Here is a 20,443-nt window from a genome sequence, read left to right as displayed (position 1 = left end):
ATGTAGACAGAAGGGCTAAAACGGGCATGATTGATCTGAGGGGAAATCATTGATACATTCAGAAAGTATTTTTGCAACAAGTAGGAGATTTATATTATGTAAAGTAGGCTAGGTTATAATATATAATAGCGGTTTGTTAGTGATATGCAGATGGAGGTCTATACCTCAGCTATAGCCTACATATCCTAGATGACCAGCCTAAACCTGTTCAGATCAGTTCCCATAACGTTATAACAGTAACAGTAGCAGGAGCCTAGTCCTGATACAGATGGAGGTCTATACCTCAGCTATAGCCTACATATCCTAGATGACCAGCCTAAACCTGTTCAGATCAGTTCCCATAACGTTACAGGCCTACCAGTAGCAGGACAGAGCATGTACACTATATACATAAAAGTATGTGGACACCCCTTCAAATGAGTGGATTCGGCTATTTCAGTCACACTCGTTGCTGACAGGTGTATGAAATCGAGCACACAGCCATGCAATCTCCATAGACAAACATTGGCAGTAGAACGGCCTTACTGAAGAGCTCAGTGACTTTCAACGTGGCACCGTCATAGGATGCCACCTTTCCAACAAGTCATATTTCTGCCCTGCTAGAGCTGCCCCGGTCAACACTAAGTGCTGTTATTGTGAAGTGGAAACATCTAGGAGCAACAACTGCTCAACCGTGAAGTGGTAGTCCACACAAGCTCACAGAAATATTAACATCATTAAATGAACTGCATTGCCATGAACAGATCTGTGACTTTATGGTCATTTAAATGGGGTTGAATATCCATCCCATCAGATTGTGTAAAGGATTTTATGAGTTCTGAAAAATAGTGACTTGGAAGCATCTCTCTGACCTCACCCTGCTGAAACACACCCAAGTAAAGACCACATAGCTACAGTTATATGCTTTTCTGTTTTTACCCACTTTTACAGCCAATGTGTGCACTGGCATCCATATGAATCAGTGGAAAATACAGACTGGTTAGCCATCTCCCAATAGATGGACCCCACGCAGAACTTTCAGCAATGCAGCATCTTCAGTAAGCGAGTATTCCAGACACTCTCTTCTTATGAACCAGTTGCTATTAAATGAAGTTTTTTTGGACAGAAAACCTGCGGCTACGGTAGGATTCTAGGATAATCTGGGCTGGCACCTCTGTTCCAAGATAGTCAGGAACAGTCGGAGGTGGAGGGGGCTGTGGAGCCATTATCCAGGCGGTGCTTGTGGAAGGGTGGGTAGGCTCTGCACACGGAGCTAACTGGAGCTCGGCAGCATCATCACTGTTGGGCTTGCCGGCGGCCTCGCTGGTTTGATGATGCTGCTGCTGCTCATCACTCTCCTTTGGCTTTGTTTGGCTACTTTTTGTACCATTGTCTGAAGAAGCCTATTGTGGTGAAACGTCAGGAGTACGTTTTTTTTTGTTGAAACTTTTAAATGAGCCACATGGATGCTAACTGGGGACTCAGGTAAAACTAGACAAATACACCTTTTTATTTTGGTATTTTGGGGACCAAATAAATGTATACCAACAGTGGACAATTCCCAGCAAAAGCATGGAGCTACAACTCTCTAGTGGAGAATAGAGGGAGTTTTCCCCTTGGAGAATCCAGAGTGGCTCACTGAAGAAAAACATATTGGAGAATAACAACAATCTCAATCTGAAGCTTTAAAAAATCCATTCTTCCTCCTGCCCCACCTATTGTCCCTGTATGAATATTAGTTGGCATCTAATTGAAGAACATACTGCCTTATAGATCCCAGCCTGACAAACAATTGTTTGGGCCTTACTTTGAGCACTTTGCACTGTGCCTCCATTGAGTCTCCATGTGTCAAGCAGTACAGAGAAACGCCCTCTAGATGACAGCAGAGGCCTGCTCTTGGATCTACCCTGTCTAACCACCAGTTTAGTGACCTTGTTCCATCAATATGTCCATACTACTTCACAACCGATTTGAGGTCTTGACCAGCAATGTCCCATTGGGCTCAACCAACCTTCAATTAGCTGCTCAGTGTTGATCTCTGTGGCTTGAACATATTCAGCCTCTGGCAGACTCTCTACATCGCTCATGTCATCTTCAATGGGATCAGTCCCCGTCTCAAATTCATCATGAGGGCAATTCTCATCTAAGTTGGGGCTTAAAAGCTCTGTGGTTTTGGTAGATGTGTGACCGATAGGCGCTAAAACATATATTTGTTTTCCCACACCCATTATGTCCACAGGTAATTAGACAATGTGGTTCATGCTGGTGATAAGAGGCCAATATGTGTGAGTCGTCTATAAATCCATACTTTTTCCATAAACGTTCATCAAATACAACCACCGACTTTTTGCTCCTTTCTGTTTCTTGAAGGTGGAAACGCAGCACGAATGCCCATGTGTCAATTGAATATCCGATGACGTAGGTCAACAAATACTCGTTATCCAATCAAATCACACAATCTACATGTCACGTTGTATAAGGATTTGAAGACAGGCGCAGGAATAGGTAATAGGGGTTTTATTTTCTCCCCCCAACACAAGGTACGTCATGAACAACGACGGGGACGAAGCCCAAAACAAACACGTATATATATATATATATATATATATATATATATATATATATATATATATATATATATATATATATATATATATATAACACAGGGCTGTAACCCAAACACGTATATATATATATATATATAACACAGGGCTGTAACCCAAACACGTATATATATATATATATATATATATATATATATATATATATATATATATATATATATATATATATATATATATATATATATAACACAGGGCTGTAACCCAAACACGTATATATATATATATATATATATATATATATATATATAACACAGGGCTGTAACCCAAACACGTATATATATATATATATATATAACACAGGGCTGTAACCCAAACACGTATATATATATATATATAACACAGGGCTGTAACCCAAACACGTATATATATATATATATATATATATATATATAACACAGGGCTGTAACCCAAACACGTATATATATATATATATATATATAACACAGGGCAGTAACCCAAACAAGTATATATATATATATATATATAACACAGGGCTGTAACCCAAACACGTATATATATATATATATATATATAACACAGGGCAGTAACCCAAACACGTATATATATATATATATAACACAGGGCTGTAACCCAAAAACGTATATATATATATATATATATATATATATATATATATATATATATATATATATATATATAACACAGGGCTGTAACCCAAACACGTATATATATATATATAACACAGGGCTGTAACCCAAACACGTATATAAATATATATATATATAACACAGGGCTGTAACCCAAACACGTATATATATATATATATATATATATATATATATATATATATATATATATATATATATATATATATATATATATATATATATAACACAGGGCTGTAACCCAAACACGTATATATATATATATATATAACACAGGGCTGTAACCCAAACACGTATATATATATATATATATATATATAACACAGGGCTGTAACCCAAACACGTATATATATATATATATATATATAACACAGGGCTGTAACCCAAACACGTATATACATATATATATATATAACACAGGGCTGTAACCCAAACACGTATATATATATATATATATATATATATAACACAGGGATGTAACCCAAACACGTATATATATATATATATATATATATATAACACAGGGCTGTAACCCAAACACGTATATATATATATATATATATATATATATATATATAACACAGGGCTGTAACCCAAACACGTATATATATATATATATATATATATATATAACACAGGGCTGTAACCCAAACACGTATATATATATATATATATATATATAACACAGGGCTGTAACCCAAACACGTATATATATATATATATATATATAACACAGGGCTGTAACCCAAACACGTATATATATATATATATATATATATATATATATATATAACACAGGGCTGTAACCCAAACACGTATATATATATATATATATATATAACACAGGGCTGTAACCCAAACACGTATATATATATATATATATATAACACAGGGCTGTAACCCAAACACGTATATATATATATATATATATATATATATATATATATATAACACAGGGCTGTAACCCAAACACGTATATATATATATATATATATATATATATATATATATATATATATATATATATATATATATATATATATATATATATATATATATATATATATATATATGTAACACAGGGCTGTAACCCAAACACGTATATATATATATATATATATATATATATATATATATATATATAACACAGGGCTGTAACCCAAACACGTATATATATATATATATATAACACAGGGCTGTAACCCAAACACGTATATATATATATATATAACACAGGGCTGTAACCCAAACACGTATATATATATATATATATATATATAACACAGGGCTGTAACCCAAACACGTATATATATATATATATATATATAACACAGGGCTGTAACCCAAACACGTATATATATATATATATATATATATATATATATATATAACACAGGGCTGTAACCCAAACACGTATATATATATATATATATATATATATATATATATAACACAGGGCTGTAACCCAAACACGTATATATATATATATATATAACACAGGGCTGTAACCCAAACACGTATATATATATATATATATATATATATATATATATATATATATATATATATAACACAGGGCTGTAACCCAAACACGTATATATATATATATATATATATATATATATATATATATATATATATACAGTGGGGAAAAAAAGTATTTAGTCAGCCACCAATTGTGCAAGTTCTCCCACTTAAAAAGATGAGAGAGGCCTGTAATTTTCATCATAGGTACACGTCAACTATGACAGACAAAATGAGAAAAAAATATCCAGAAAATCACATTGTAGGATTTTTAATTAATTTATTTGCAAATTATGGTGGAAAATAAGTATTTGGTCAATAACAAAAGTTTCTCAATACTTTGTTATATACCCTTTGTTGGCAATGACACAGGTCAAACGTTTTCTGTAAGTCTTCACAAGGTTTTCACACACTGTTGCTGGTATTTTGGCCCATTCCTCCATGCAGATCTCCTCTAGAGCAATGATGTTTTGGGGCTGTCGCTGGGCAACACAGACTTTCAACTCCCTCCAAAGATTTTCTACGGGGCTGAGATCTGGAGACAGGCTAGGCCACTCCAGGACCTTGAAATGCTTCTTACGAAGCTACTCCTTCGTTGCCCGGGCGGTGTGTTTGGGATCAATGTCATGCTGAAAGACCCAGCCACGTTTCATCTTCAATGCCCTTGCTGATGGAAGGAGGTTTTCACTCAAAATCTCACAATACATGGCCCCATTCATTCTTTCCTTTACACGGATCAGTCGTCCTGGTCCCTTTGCAGACAAACAGCCCCAAAGCATGATGTTTCCACCCCCATGCTTCACAGTAGGTATGGTGTTCTTTGGATGCAACTCAGCATTCTTTGTCCTCCAAACACGACGAGTTGAGTTTTTACCAAAAAGTTATATTTTGGTTTCATCTGACCATATGACATTCTCCCAATCCTCTTCTGGATCATCCAAATGCACTCTAGCAAACTTCAGACGCCTGGACATGTACTGGCTTAAGCAGGGGGACACGTCTTGCACTGCAGGATTTGAGTCCCTGGCGGTGTAGTGTGTTACTGATGGTAGGCTTTGTTACTTTGGTCCCAGCTCTCTGCAGGTCATTCACTAGGTCCCCCCGTGTGGTTCTGGGATTTTTGCTCACCGTTCTTGTGATCATTTTGACCCCACGGGGTGAGATCAAGATCGAGGGAGATTATCAGTGGTCTTGTATGTCTTCCATTTCCTAATAATTGCTCCCACAGTTGATTTCTTCAAACCAAGCTGCTTACCTATTGCAGATTCAGTCTTCCCAGCCTGGTGCAGGTCTACAATTTTGTTTCTGGTGTCCTTTGACAGCTCTTTGGTCTTGGCCATAGTGGAGTTTGGATTGTGACTGTTTGAGGTTGTGGACAGGTGTCTTTTATACTGATAACAAGTTCAAACAGGTGCCATTAATACAGGTAACAAGTGGAGGACAGAGGAGCCTCTTAAAGAAGAAGTTACATGTCTGTGAGAGCCAGAAATCTTGCTTGTTTGTTGATGACCAAATACTTATTTTCCACCATAATTTGCAAATAAATTAATAAAAAATCCTACAATGTGATTTTCTGGAAAAAAAATTCTCAATTTGTCTGTCATAGTTGACGTGTACCTATGATGAAAATTACAGGCCTCTCTCATCTTTTTAAGTGGGAGAACCTACACAATTGGTGGCTGACTAAATACTTTTTTCCCCCACTGTATATAACACAGGGCTGTAACCCAAACACGTATATATATATATATATAACACAGGGCTGTAACCCAAACACGTATATATATATATATATATATATATATAACACAGGGCTGTAACCCAAACACGTATATATATATATATATATAACACAGGGCTGAAACCCAAACACGTATATATATATATATATATATATATATATAACACAGGGCTGTAACCCAAACACGTATATATATATATATATATATATATATATATATATATAACACAGGGCTGTAACCCAAACACGTATATATATATATATATATATATATATATATAACACAGGGCTGTAACCCAAACACGTATATATATATATATATATATATAACACAGGGCTGTAACCCAAACACGTATATATATATATATATATATATATAACACAGGGCTGTAACCCAAACACGTATATATATATATATATAACACAGGGCTGTAACCCAAACACGTATATATATATATATATATATATAACACAGGGCTGTAACCCAAACACGTATATATATATATATATATATATATATATATATATATATATATATATATATATATATATATATATATAACACAGGGCTGTAACCCAAACACGTATATATATATATATATATATATATATATATATATATATATATATATATATATATAACACAGGGCTGTAACCCAAACACGTATATATATATATATATATATAACACAGGGCTGTAACCCAAACACGTATATATATATATATATAACACAGGGCTGTAACCCAAACACGTATATATATATATATATATATATATATACACAGGGCTGTAACCCAAACACGTATATATATATATATATATATATATATATATATATAACACAGGGCAGTAACCCAAACACGTATATATATATATATATATATATATATAACACAGGGCTGTAACCCAAACACGTATATATACATATATATATATATATATATATATGTATATATATATAACACAGGGCTGTAACCCAAACACGTATATATATATATATATATAACACAGGGCTGTAACCCAAACACGTATATATATATATATATAACACAGGGCTGTAACCCAAACACGTATATATATATATATATATATATATATATATACATATATATAACACAGGGCTGTAACCCAAACACGTATATATATATATATATATAACACAGGGCTGTAACCCAAACACGTATATATATATATATATATATAACACAGGGCTGTAACCCAAACACGTATATATATATATATATATATATATATAACACAGGGCTGTAACCCAAACACGTATATATATATATATATAACACAGGGCTGTAACCCAAACACGTATATATATATATATATATATATAACACAGGGCTGTAACCCAAACACGTATATATATATATATATATAACACAGGGCTGTAACCCAAACACGTATATATTTATATATATATATATATAACACAGGGCTGTAACCCATACACGTATATATATATATATATATATATATATATATAACACTGGGATGTAACCCAAACACGTATATATATATATATATATATAACACAGGGCTGTAACCCAAACACGTATATATATATATATATATATATATATAACACAGGGCTGTAACCCAAACACGTATATATATATATATATAACACAGGGCTGTAACCCAAACACGTATATATATATATATATATATATAACACAGGGCTGTAACCCAAACACGTATATATATATATATATATAACACAGGGCTGTAACCCAAACACGTATATATTTATATATATATATATATATAACACAGGGCTGTAACCCATACACGTATATATATATATATATATATATATATATATATAACACTGGGATGTAACCCAAACACGTATATATATATATATATATAACACAGGGCTGTAACCCAAACACGTATATATATATATATATAACACAGGGCTGTAACCCAAACACGTATATATATATATATATATATATATAACACAGGGATGTAACCCAAACACGTATATATATATATATAACACAGGGATGTAACCCAAACACGTATATATATATATATATAACACAGGGCTGTAACCCAAACAAAGGAGAGAGGTGTAAACCTCTATATAATACATGGACGAGACCCGTAATAACAAGAACACAATACACGGTACTCAGGAGACCAACGGACATGGGGACAATAATGGACAAGGACAATGGGGAACAGAGGGAACATATATACACATACTAATCAGGGGGAATGGGAACCAGGTGTGGTAATGAGACAAGACAGTCCGGGGGTTGGTGGTAATGATCCATGTCAGTGGCGCCTAGAAAGCCGGTGACGTAGACCTCCGGAGCTGGTGAACGGAATGAGCAGCGGTACCGGGGGAATCCGTGACACTACATATGGGGTGTCAACCAATCAATATTTCGCAGATCATTACAGGCGTCAGGAACCACAAAATGTGACGCCTAACTTTATTGACTTGGCACATTTTAAGTCCAGAGATACTGAGAAATAACAACCAGGAAAGATAAATCATAGAAAGATATGTTTATTTTACATATTACAATAATTGTATAGCCTAGGTTTCATTTCCAAACAGACACATTCACTACATTTGTTCCATTATTCACTTAATTACTTATTATTTTCAGTAAACTCTAATTCTATAACATTTACACTGCTAGTTTTACACAATATATTTTATATATATATATATATATGTCATTTATATAATGATCAATATATAACCATATAATATATATAGCATTTACTATATAGACACACACACACACACCTAATGTGAAGAAGGTGAGATTGGCTGTTACACCAACTAAGGTGAAGAAGGTGAGATTGTCTGTTACACCAGCTAAGGTGAAGAAGGTGAGATTGGCTGTTACACCAGCTAAGGTGGAGAAGGTGAGATTGGCTGTTACACCAGCTAAATTGAAGAAGGTGAGATTTGCTGTTACACCAGCTAAGGTGGAGAAGGTGAGATTGGCTGTTACACCAGCTAAGGTGGTGAAGGTGAGATTGTCTGTTACACCAGCTAAGGTGAAGAAGGTGCGATTGACTGGAACACCAGCTAAGGTGAAGAAGGTGAGATTGGCTGTTATACCAGCTAAGGTGAAGAAGGTGTCATTGTCTGGAAGACCAACAAAGTCCCCTGTCCCCGAGGTGAAGAGGACACCTCCAGTCTATGGGTCTGGTCCCCTTGCCAGGGCCAGATATTACCTGGATTGCCATCAATACCTCCATGCTTTGTTTATGAGGTCACTTGTGAAGAAGTACAAAGAGGTCATCATCAAGAGGTAAGGTAGTAGAAGTATGTGATAAGAGTGATTGTTTTTTAGACTTGAGATTATAAGTCAGTTGATATGCCATACCATACCATATATCTACAATGTAGGATCATAGGTTTGTGTGATTTCTATGTATTTTCAGAGAAAGGAGTTAGTGCAGGAAAAAGATGGTCCCTTGTCCCAACCGGTGGAGACAGAGGTCTTTCAGACCTTTTCCTGGAGTGAGACTCTGGCGTGGGCAGAGGAGAAGGCACCTTTGATGACCACCTGTTAGAGGGCAACCCTTCCCCAGGCCAGAAACCTCAAAGTAGACCTCATCAAAGGTAGAGAAATCACCACAATGTGAGGATTAACCCAATATCATGTTCACACTAGATGTCCAATATCAATCATTTCACAATTGACATGTTGTATATAGTTCTACCGTTTCTACAAGTCAATTAGTAAAGTAAGTACAACACTGACATGTAAGCCTTGACCGAGACAAAAGACAAAACTAAGAGAAGAAACCTTCTAATGTCTCCTCTTTTCAGAGACGACTTTCAACGTAAGAAGCAGGACCTCCTTGACAGAGGGACATGGATGGTGCTGCCAATGGCCTTGTTCACCAGCAGGAAAAATAAAATGAAGTTTGTGCCAACATGCCTGGAGATGGAGCTGTGGAGGGGAGGATGCTGTGAGAAGATATTGTTCACTCTGAACTCCATGGCCATCTGCCTATGTTCTGATGCCACTAGAGGACATGTTAACAGGTTGAGGGTCGGCAATGATACCCAGATCATGAAGTGGAAGAAACAGGCTGAGGTAAGTGTGAGTCTTAAACATATGTAAACACAATTTGATTCAGCCTATTTCATTATTCTATTATTTCATTGAATTTCTCTTGGCAGTTGTGGTCTACAGCCAATCTACAGCCAATCAAGGACTAGCTACCCATCCCCCACTGCTGCTCTCACCCCCCACCCCATCCCCTGACATGCTGGACTCTCAGGTTCTGTTCAATAAAGTGCAGCACAGCACAGTACAGTACAACTTTATTAGTACATGTCACAGGGAACAAAGGAAATTTGTCTTTCTGAAGGGGTTGGTCACAGATCTGCCAGTTCAGATCAAATCCCACATTTTGTTGTCTGGCTCAGGACTCAAACCAATGACCTTTCAGTTACTGGACTAATTCTCTAACTTCCACCTCCTAACACTTCTAGCATGGGCTTCCTAGGCAAATTTCCTTTTACACTATCCCATGAGTGGAGAAAACATGAGTCTGTCTCATGATCTGGTAATGAGGTAGTCCTGCCTTGAACTTCAAAATCAGTGTCACCCTCAGGTCAAGAGGGCATTACCTCTTGGTCTAATGGTCAAGACACTGGTTTTTCCCATGGGACACCTGGGTACAGATCCCGCCCATGAAATGTGAACACTTCTCCCAAGGCACCATTCCACTGCTTCCACCAATGTAGTGTTTTTTTGCAAACAGCAACGGTGTAATGCCCCTTTCGTCAAAAATCCGGGTCACCCTGCCCGTAGGCAGACAAATATATTGTAGTGAATTCAGGGGGAAGCCCCAAACAGGTTTTGAACCTGGGTCCATCAACTGTCAAGCCAACACCTTAAGCGTGTTAGGTTCTAAATGAACCTAGTAAAACTCAGGGACGTTTAGTAAAGCTCAAACCAAGTTTATTCACCCATTGGATCATACAGCTGCATAAGACAAAGAACATATTCACACAAGCACTGGTATTTAACCCTTTCTCCTATGCTGAGCCCCTCCTTCCACATCTGAACAGCCAATAAACCTATGTTGCTATCCAGAAGATTAGTGATATATGTTCTTCCTCACTTCATCTAACCTGACCTCTGCCCAAATTGCTCACTCCTCCCCAACTCACGGCTGTCATGTTGACTTGTACCAGACTGTGTCTCTTCTCCTCCAATAGGATCCCTGATGGCTAACAATAACATATCCTGACAGAATGGAAACGTTATACATTCCCCTCTCTCCCTCAGTGACACGAATAAGTATATTTCATGTTTAGAAGTCAGAACCCAACAAGCGCTACGCCAAGAGGTCCGAACCTCTCGATGATGTGGCTAGGTGTTGGATTAAGGTCGCTACATTACCCGCTTCCTTGGAGAGAGCATGCCCCCACACTTCTTTATAGCAAGTCTCTCGCGTGTACATGCCTCTTTGATGGCCTCACAGGCACTATCTGTTATGTGAATTATTTAACAAACTATTTTAGTGTCTCTGTGCGTCTCCCAAAAGGTTGCAAGTCTTTTGGGATTTAACTAACGGCCAGAGTCCCGGTCTGCATAGTCAGAGATATTTATTCATTGAGAATTCTGCCATCACAATTTCAGAGTCCATCTTTTATACTCATACGTCATACAAAAAGAAATCCCTTCCCTCTGTGGGCGGGCTGTAGTTTTCCACTCTAAAACTGCTCTACTGACCTTCAGTTCACACACACACACACACACATATACACACATGCATACACACATACATACACACACATACACACACATATCCTACTCCCTGCTTTACTCAGTTATTGCCGTTCTCACAATATTCTGCACCATGTTTTCATAACAGTTTCTCCCCTCCCTAAATTGGGAGGCCTCTTTATCTTAGTTTCTCAGTTGTCTTTGTTGTCTGGCCTAACTCTTACTCACATTGCTAAATAGTGGCTCAATGCCATAGCCTTTACTGGTCCTATACTCACACATTTCTAACACATTATACAGAGTTTCAGGGTGTAATAATTAGTCATTAATAATTAATCTATCAATTCCACCCTTTGACTAAATATTACACACATACAAAATACAGTGGGGAAAAAAAGTATTTAGTCAGCCACCAATTGTGCAAGTTCTCCCACTTAAAAAGATGAGAGAGGCCTGTAATTTTCATCATAGGTACACGTCAACTATGACAGACAAATTGAGAATTTCTTTTCCAGAAAATCACATTGTAGGATTTTTAATGAATTTATTTGCAAATTATGGTGGAAAATAAGTATTTGGTCACCTACAAACAAGCAAGATTTCTGGCTCTCACAGACCTGTAACTTCTTCTTTAAGGCTCCTCTGTCCTCCACTCGTTACCTGTATTAATGGCACCTGTTTGAACTTGTTATCAGTATAAAAGACACCTTTCCACAACCTCAAACAGTCACACTCCAAACTCCACTATGGCCAAGACCAACGAGCTGTCAAAGGACACCAGAAACAACATTGTAGACCTGCACCAGGCTGGGAAGACTGAAGCTGCAATAGGTAAGCAGCTTGGTTTGAAGAAATCAACTGTGGGAGCAATTATTAGGAAATGGAAGACATACAAGACCACTGATAATCTCCCTCGATCTGGGGCTCCACACAAGATCTCACCCCGTGGGGTCAAAATTATCACAAGAACGGTGAGCAAAAATCCCAGAACCACACGGGGGGACCTAGTGAATGACCTGCAGAGAGCTGGGACCAAAGTAACAAAGCCTACCATCAGTAACACACTACGCCACCAGGGACTCAAATCCTGCAGTGCCAGACGTGTCCCCCTGCTTAAGCCAGTACATGTCCAGGACCGTCTGAAGTTTGCAAGAGTGCATTTAGATGATCCAGAAGAGGATTGGGAGAATGTCATATGGTCAGATGAAACCAAAATAGAACTTTTTGGTAAAAACTCAACTCGTCGTGTTTGGAGGACAAAGAATGCTGAGATGCATCCAAAGAACACCATACCTACTGTGAAGCATGGGGGTGGCGACATCATGCTTTGGGGCTGTTTTTCTGCAAAGGGACCAGGACGACTGATCCGTGTAAAGGAAAGAATGAATGGGGCCATGTATCGTGAGATTTTGAGTGAAAACCTCCTTCCATCAGCAAGGGCATTGAAGATGAAACGTGGCTGGGTCTTTCAGCATGACAATGATCCCAAACACACCGCCCGGGCAACGAAGGAGTGGCTTCGTAAGAAGCATTTCAAGGTTCTGGAGTGGCCTAGCCAGTCTCCAGATCTCAACCCCATAGAACATCTTTGGAGGGAGTTGAAAGTCCGTGTTGCCCAGCGACAGCCCCAAAACATCACTGCTCTAGAGGAGATCTGCGTGGAGGAATGGGCCAAAATACCAGCAACAGTGTGTGAAAATTTTGTGAAGACTTACAGAAAACGTTTGACCTGTGTCATTGCCAACAAAGGGTATATAACAAAGTATTGAGAAACTTTTGTTATTGACCAAATACTTATTTTCCACCATAATTTGCAAATAAATTCATAAAAAATCCTACAATGTGTATTTCTGGATTTTTTTTCCTCATTTTGTCTGTCAAAGTTGACGTGTACCTATGATGAAAATTACAGGCCTCTCTCATCTTTTTAAGTGGTAGAACTTGCACAATTGGTGGCTGACTAAATACTTTTTTCCCCCACTGTATATGTTGTTATAGAAATGAATCACACTCATTGAAGTATATAAGATGGTTTGCATATAAAAACATTACAGGTTCATCAGTGTTACCCCATGATTAAAAGCGTAACGTTACTTTTTAGCAATGGTAACTGGTACATCATACTTAAAACGAGACTTTAATACACAAAAGATCATTACAATATCTTTTAAACTAAAGATTTATAGTTCTAGGAAAACATCCAGTCTCAAACTATCTGGATCGTCGTCGTCCTCCACCAAGCCTGGTAGGTCATATCCTTAATTCCTTAGGTCGGAGTCCGGTATTGGGCCGTATCTCACCATCTGTTGCGAAACCACCTTCTCCATCTCCTTTTCTCACCAACCCTCAGACACAGGAAATAAGACAACATCCACAAAGAACAAGTATACCCATAGAAGCTATAACTTCACCCAGAATAGCTACAACAATAGTTTTCCATTTACCAAATATGTTATCAAACCAAACGTTTATGGAGCTATCAATACCAGAGTTCTCAGCCAGTTTGTTTGCCAGTGTGGTGAGTCCCTGAAGCGCTTTGGTCACGGACCCGTCCAGTGCTGTATTGTTGGGGATGAAAGTACAGCACATAGATCCAAACAGAACACAAACCCCGTCCCGCTCAGCCAAAAGCATATCTAAAGCTTTTCTATTCTAACATGTCATTAAGCTAGTTGCCGCTGACTGCTCAGCTAATCCCTTTATTGCATCACGAGTGTGGTTTATAAATCTTTTGCTGGTTATATTAAATATAATTTATCCAATCTACATTTTTATTAATTGTTGACCACCAGAAAATACTTGATTCAAACCCAGCTGCGATCTGATTGTGGATCCCATCAATATATACAGTGGGGCAAAAAAGTATTTAGTCAGCCACCAATTGTGCAAGTTCTCCCACTTAAAAAGATGAGAGAGGCCTGTAATTTTCATCATAGGTACACGTCAACTATGACAGACAAAATGAGAAAAGAAATTCCAGAAAATCACATTGTAGGATTTTTTATGAATTTATTTGCAAATTATGGTGGAAAATAAGTATTTGGTCAATAACAAAAGTTTCTCAATACTTTGTTATATACCCTTTGTTGGCAATGACACAGGTCAAACGTTTTCTGTAAGTCTTCACAAGGTTTTCACACACTCTTGCTGGTATTTTGGCCCATTCCTCCATGCAGATCTCCTCTAGAGCAGTGATGTTTTGGGGCTGTCGCTGGGCAACACAGACTTTCAACTCCCTCCAAAGATTTTCTATGGGGTTGAGATCTGGAGACTGGCTAGGCCACTCCAGGACCTTGAAATGCTTCTTACGAAGCCACTCCTTCGTTGCCCGGGCGGTGTGTTTGGGATCATTGTCATGCTGAATGACCCAGCCACGTTTCATCTTCAATGCCCTTGCTGATGGAAGGAGGTTTTCACTCAAAATCTCACGATACATGGCCCCATTCATACTTTCCTTTACACGGATCAGTCGTCCTGGTCCCTTTGCAGAAAAACAGCCCCAAAGCATGATGTTTCCACCCCCATGCTTCACAGTAGGTATGGTGTTCTTTGGATGCAACTCAGCATTCTTTGTCCTCCAAACACGACGAGTTGAGTTTTTACCAAAAAGTTCTATTTTGGTTTCATCTGACCATATGACATTCTCCCAATCCTCTTCTGGATCATCCAAAGGCACTCTAGCAAACTTCAAACGGGCCTGGACATGTACTGGCTTAAGCAGGGGGACTGCAGGATTTGAGTCCCTGGCGGCGTAGTGTGTTACTGATGGTAGGCTTTGTTACTTTGGTCCCAGCTCTCTGCAGGTCATTCACTAGGTCCCCCCATGTGGTTCTGGGATTTTTGCTCACCGTTCTTGTGATCATTTTGACCCCACGGGGTGAGCTCTTCCGTGGAGCCCCAGATCGAGGGAGATTATCAGTGGTCTTGTATGTCTTCCATTTCCTAATATTTGCTCCCACAGTTGATTTCTTCAAACCAAGCTGCTTACCTATTGCAGATTCAGTCTTCCCAGCCTGGTGCAGGTCTACAATTTTGTTTCTGGTGTCCTTTGACAGTTCTTTGGTCTTAGCCATAGTGGAGTTTGGAGTGTGACTGTTTGAGGTTGTGGACAGGTGTCTTTTATACGGATAACAAGTTCAAACAGGTGCCATTAATACAGGTAACGAGTGGAGGACAGATGAGCCTCTTAAAGAAGAAGTTACAGGTCAGTGAGAGCCAGAAATCTTGCTTGTTTGTAGGTGACCAAATACTTATTTTCCACCATAATTTGCAAATAAATTCATAAAAAATCCTACAATGTGATTTTCTGGATTTTCTTTCTCTCAATTTGTCTGTCATAGTTGACGTGTACCTATGATGAAAATTACAGGCCTCTCTCATCTTTTTAAGTGGGAGAATTTGCACAATTGGTGGCTAACTAAATAGTTTTTTTCCCCACTGTATATCACGGCAACAGTAGTTATCAGTGTTGTAATCTAGACGTCTGATCTGCCACAGTGCCACTAAATGTCCAATCAGGCTAAAGTCGTGCTTCAAATGCCCCCCCCCCCCCCCTTTTGGGGCGATTTCAGTCAGGTTGAAAATCGCCCAGAAGTCTGTCATAGACTCCCATGTAAAATCTATTTTTTTCAAATATCAGAGCTTTCAATACAATCTCTATGGGTTTCTGAGGGCTTGCACTTACGCGCTTTCGTCATACGTAACGTAACCATGAACGTAACTAAGAAAAGAGCGGGTAGCAGCGTCAATCAATTCACTATTACTGTCAAAATGGCTAGGCTTCAGTGCAACTCGATTGTGTCTTTGAAAGAAGTTCCTTTTTGTCGGCGAACAAATGAAGATAAATTGGCAACGAAACAATTAGGACCTCCCAGACCAAATTTAATAATTCAACAGGTTTCTACTAAAGGGGGGAAGTCCTACACCCGAGGATTTTCCAAAAATTGGTACGAACGAAAAACCTGGCTAGCAGGCTGCGATGTAGCTAATGCAGTCTTCTGCTACCCCCTGCTTACTCTTTCACCCTGAAGGCGGCACGGCAGACAGCACCGCTTGGACAGCGACTGGTGTGTAACGGACATGCACCATCTTTCAGGAAAGATTAAGAAACATGAGCTGTCAAAGACCCACATGGATAGCTGTTTGAGATTGTCTGCTTTGGGGAGAGTGAACATTCCCACTCAACTGGATGAGGGATACAGGCTAGCTGTCCGCCGCCACAACGATGAGGTTAGTGATGATAATCACAAGTTTACTGGAGAACTGAAACTGACAAGGCTGACAAGATAGGACCCTTTTGTCTATTGTTATTGGATAGGAACAGAACTTATAACCAGCTCCTGACCTAAATAGATCTTAGCACAACATTTTACTCAACATATCATATTCCATATTCACTATAACAAATATATTTACTACGACATTAGCAAGAACCGCCACATCCTCAGCCGGCTAATCCAGTGTGTGAAGTTTTGCGGAGTGTTTGAGTTAGCTTTGCGAGGCAAAGATGAAACTGAGGGCTCCACCAACCCTGGTAAGCCAACACTTTTGAGATCAGTCAATAAATGCTTCTGGTATTGACTTATATGCTGCCCCTGTCTTCATGTTGTTGCTGGACATATCTTTTTTTAAATGTGTGTAGGTCACCTAAATCATCAGAAAAATTGCCCCCCCCCTGAGAATTTTTTCAGGAGCCGCCACTGATCCTATCCCAGGTATTCCTTAAAGAGGTGGGGTTTCAAATGTCTCCGGAAGGTGGTGAATGACTCCACTGTCCTGGCGTCGTGAGGGAGCTTGTTCCACCATTGGGGTGCCAGAGCAGCGAACAGTTTTGAATGGGCTGAGCGGGAACTATGCTTCTGCAGAGGAAGGGGAGCCAGCAGGCCAGAGGTGGATGAACGCAATGCCCTCGTTTGGGTGTAGGGACTGATCAGAGCCCGAAGGTACAGAGGTGCCTTTCCCCTCACTGCTCCATAGGCAAGCACCATGGTCTTGTAACGGATGCGAGCTTCAACTGGAAGCCAGTGGAGTGTGCGGAGGAGCGGGGTGATGTGAGAGAACTTAGGAAGGTTGAACACCAGACGGGCTGCGGCATTCTGGATGAGTTGTAGGGGTTTAATGGCACAGGCAGGGAGGCCAGCCAACAGCGAGTTGCAGTAATCCAGACGGGAGATGACAAGTGCCTGGATTAGGACCTGTGCCGCTTCCTGTGTAAGGCAGGGTCGTACTCTCCGAATGTTATAGAGCATGAACCTGCAGGAGCGGGTCACCGCCTTGATGTTAGCGGAGAACGACAGGGTGTTGTCCAGGGTCACGCCAAGGCTCTTCGCACTCTGGGAGGAGGACACAACGGAGTTGTCAACCGTGATGGCAAGATCATGGAACGGGCAGTCCTTCCCCGGGAGGAAGAGCAGCTCCGTCTTGCCAGGGTTCAGCTTGAGGTGCTGATCCGTCATCCATACTGATATGTCTGCCAGACATGCAGAGATGCGATTCGCCACCTGGTTATCAGAAGCGGGAAAGGAGAAGATTAGTTGTGTATCGTCAGCGTAGCAATGATAGGAGAGGCCATGTGAGGATATGACAGAGCCAAGTGACTTGGTGTATAGGGAGAAAAGGAGAGGGCCTAGAACTGAGCCCTGGGGGACACCAGTGGTGAGAGCACGTGGTGCGGAGACAGCTTCTCGCCACGCCACTTGGTAGGAGCGACCGGTCAGGTAGGACGCAATCCAGGAGTGAGCCGCGCCGGAGATGCCCAGCTCGGAGAGGGTGGAGAGGAGGATCTGATGGTTCACAGTATCAAAGGCAGCAGACAGGTCTAGAAGGACAAGAGCAGAGGAGAGAGAGTTAGATTTAGCAGTGGGGAGAGCCTCCGTGACACAGAGAAGAGCAGTCTCAGTTGAATGACCAGTCCTGAACCCTGACTGGTTTGGATCAAGAAGGTCATTCTGAGAGAGATAGCAAGAGAGTTGGCTAAAGACGGCACGCTCAATAGTTTTGGAAAGAAAAGAAAGAAGGGATACTGGTCTGTAGTTGTTGACATCAGTGGGATCGAGTGTTGGTTTTTTGAGAAGGGGAGCAACTCTCGCTCTCTTGAAGACGGAAGGGACATGGCCAGCGGTCAAGGATGAGTTGATCAGCGAGGTGAGGTAGGGGAGAAGGTCACCGGAGATGGTCTGGAGAAGAGAGGAGGGGATGGGGTCAAGCGGGCAGGTTGTTGGGTGGCCTGCAGTCACAAGTCGCAGGATTTTATCTGGAGAGAGAGGGGAGAAAGAAGTCAAAGCATAGGGTAGGGCAGTGTGAGTAGGACCAGCAGTGTCATTAGACTTAACAAACAAGGATCGGATGTCGTCAACCTTCTTTTCAAAGTGGTTGACGAAGTCATCCACAGAGAGAGAGGAGGGGGGGGGGGGAGGATTCAGCAGGGAGGAAAATGTGGCAAAGAGCTTCCTAGGGTTAGAGGCAGATGCTTGGAATTTAGAGTGGTAGAAAGTGGCCTTAGCAGCAGAAACAGATGAAGAAAATGTAGAGAGGAGGGAGTGAAAAGATGCCAGGGCGGCAGGGAGTTTAGTTTTCTTCCATTTCCGCTCCGCTGCCCGGAGCTCTGTTCTGTGAGCTCGCAATGAGTCATCAAGCCACGGAGCTGGAGGGGAGGACCGAGCCGGCCGGGAGGATAGGGGACACAGAGAGTCAAAGGATGCAGAAAGGGAGGAGAGGAGGGTTGAGGAGGCAGAATCAGGAGATTGGAGGGAGAAGGATTGAGCAGAGGGAAGAGATGATAGGATGGAAGAGGAGAGAGTAGTGGGAGAGAGAGAGCGAAGGTTGCGGCGGCGCATTACCATCTGTGTAGGGGCAGAGTGAGTAGTGTTGGAGGAGAGCGAGAGAGAAAAGGAAACAAAGTAGTGGTCGGAGACATGGAGGGGAGTTGCAGTGAGATTAGTAGAAGAGCAGCATCTAGTAAAGATGAGGTCAAGCGTATTGCCTGCCTTGTGAGTAGGGGGGGACGGTGAGAGGGTGAGGTCAAAAGAGGAGAGGAGTGGAAAGAAGGAGGCAGAGAAAAATGAGTCAAATGTGGACATAGGGAGGTTGAAATCCCCCAAAACTGTGAGGGGTGAGCCATCCTCAGGAAAGGAACTTATCAAGGCGTCAAGCTCATTGATGAACTCTCCAAGGGAACCTGGAGGGCGATAGATGACAAGGATATTAAGCTTAAATGG

The sequence above is a fragment of the Coregonus lavaretus genome (assembly GCF_964263955.1).
Source record: "Coregonus lavaretus genome assembly, contig: HAP1_SCAFFOLD_1089, whole genome shotgun sequence".
Taxonomy (NCBI): Eukaryota; Metazoa; Chordata; class Actinopteri; order Salmoniformes; family Salmonidae; genus Coregonus; species Coregonus lavaretus.
The sequence above is the reverse complement of the archived record's forward strand: the minus strand, read 5'-3'. Positions refer to the sequence as shown.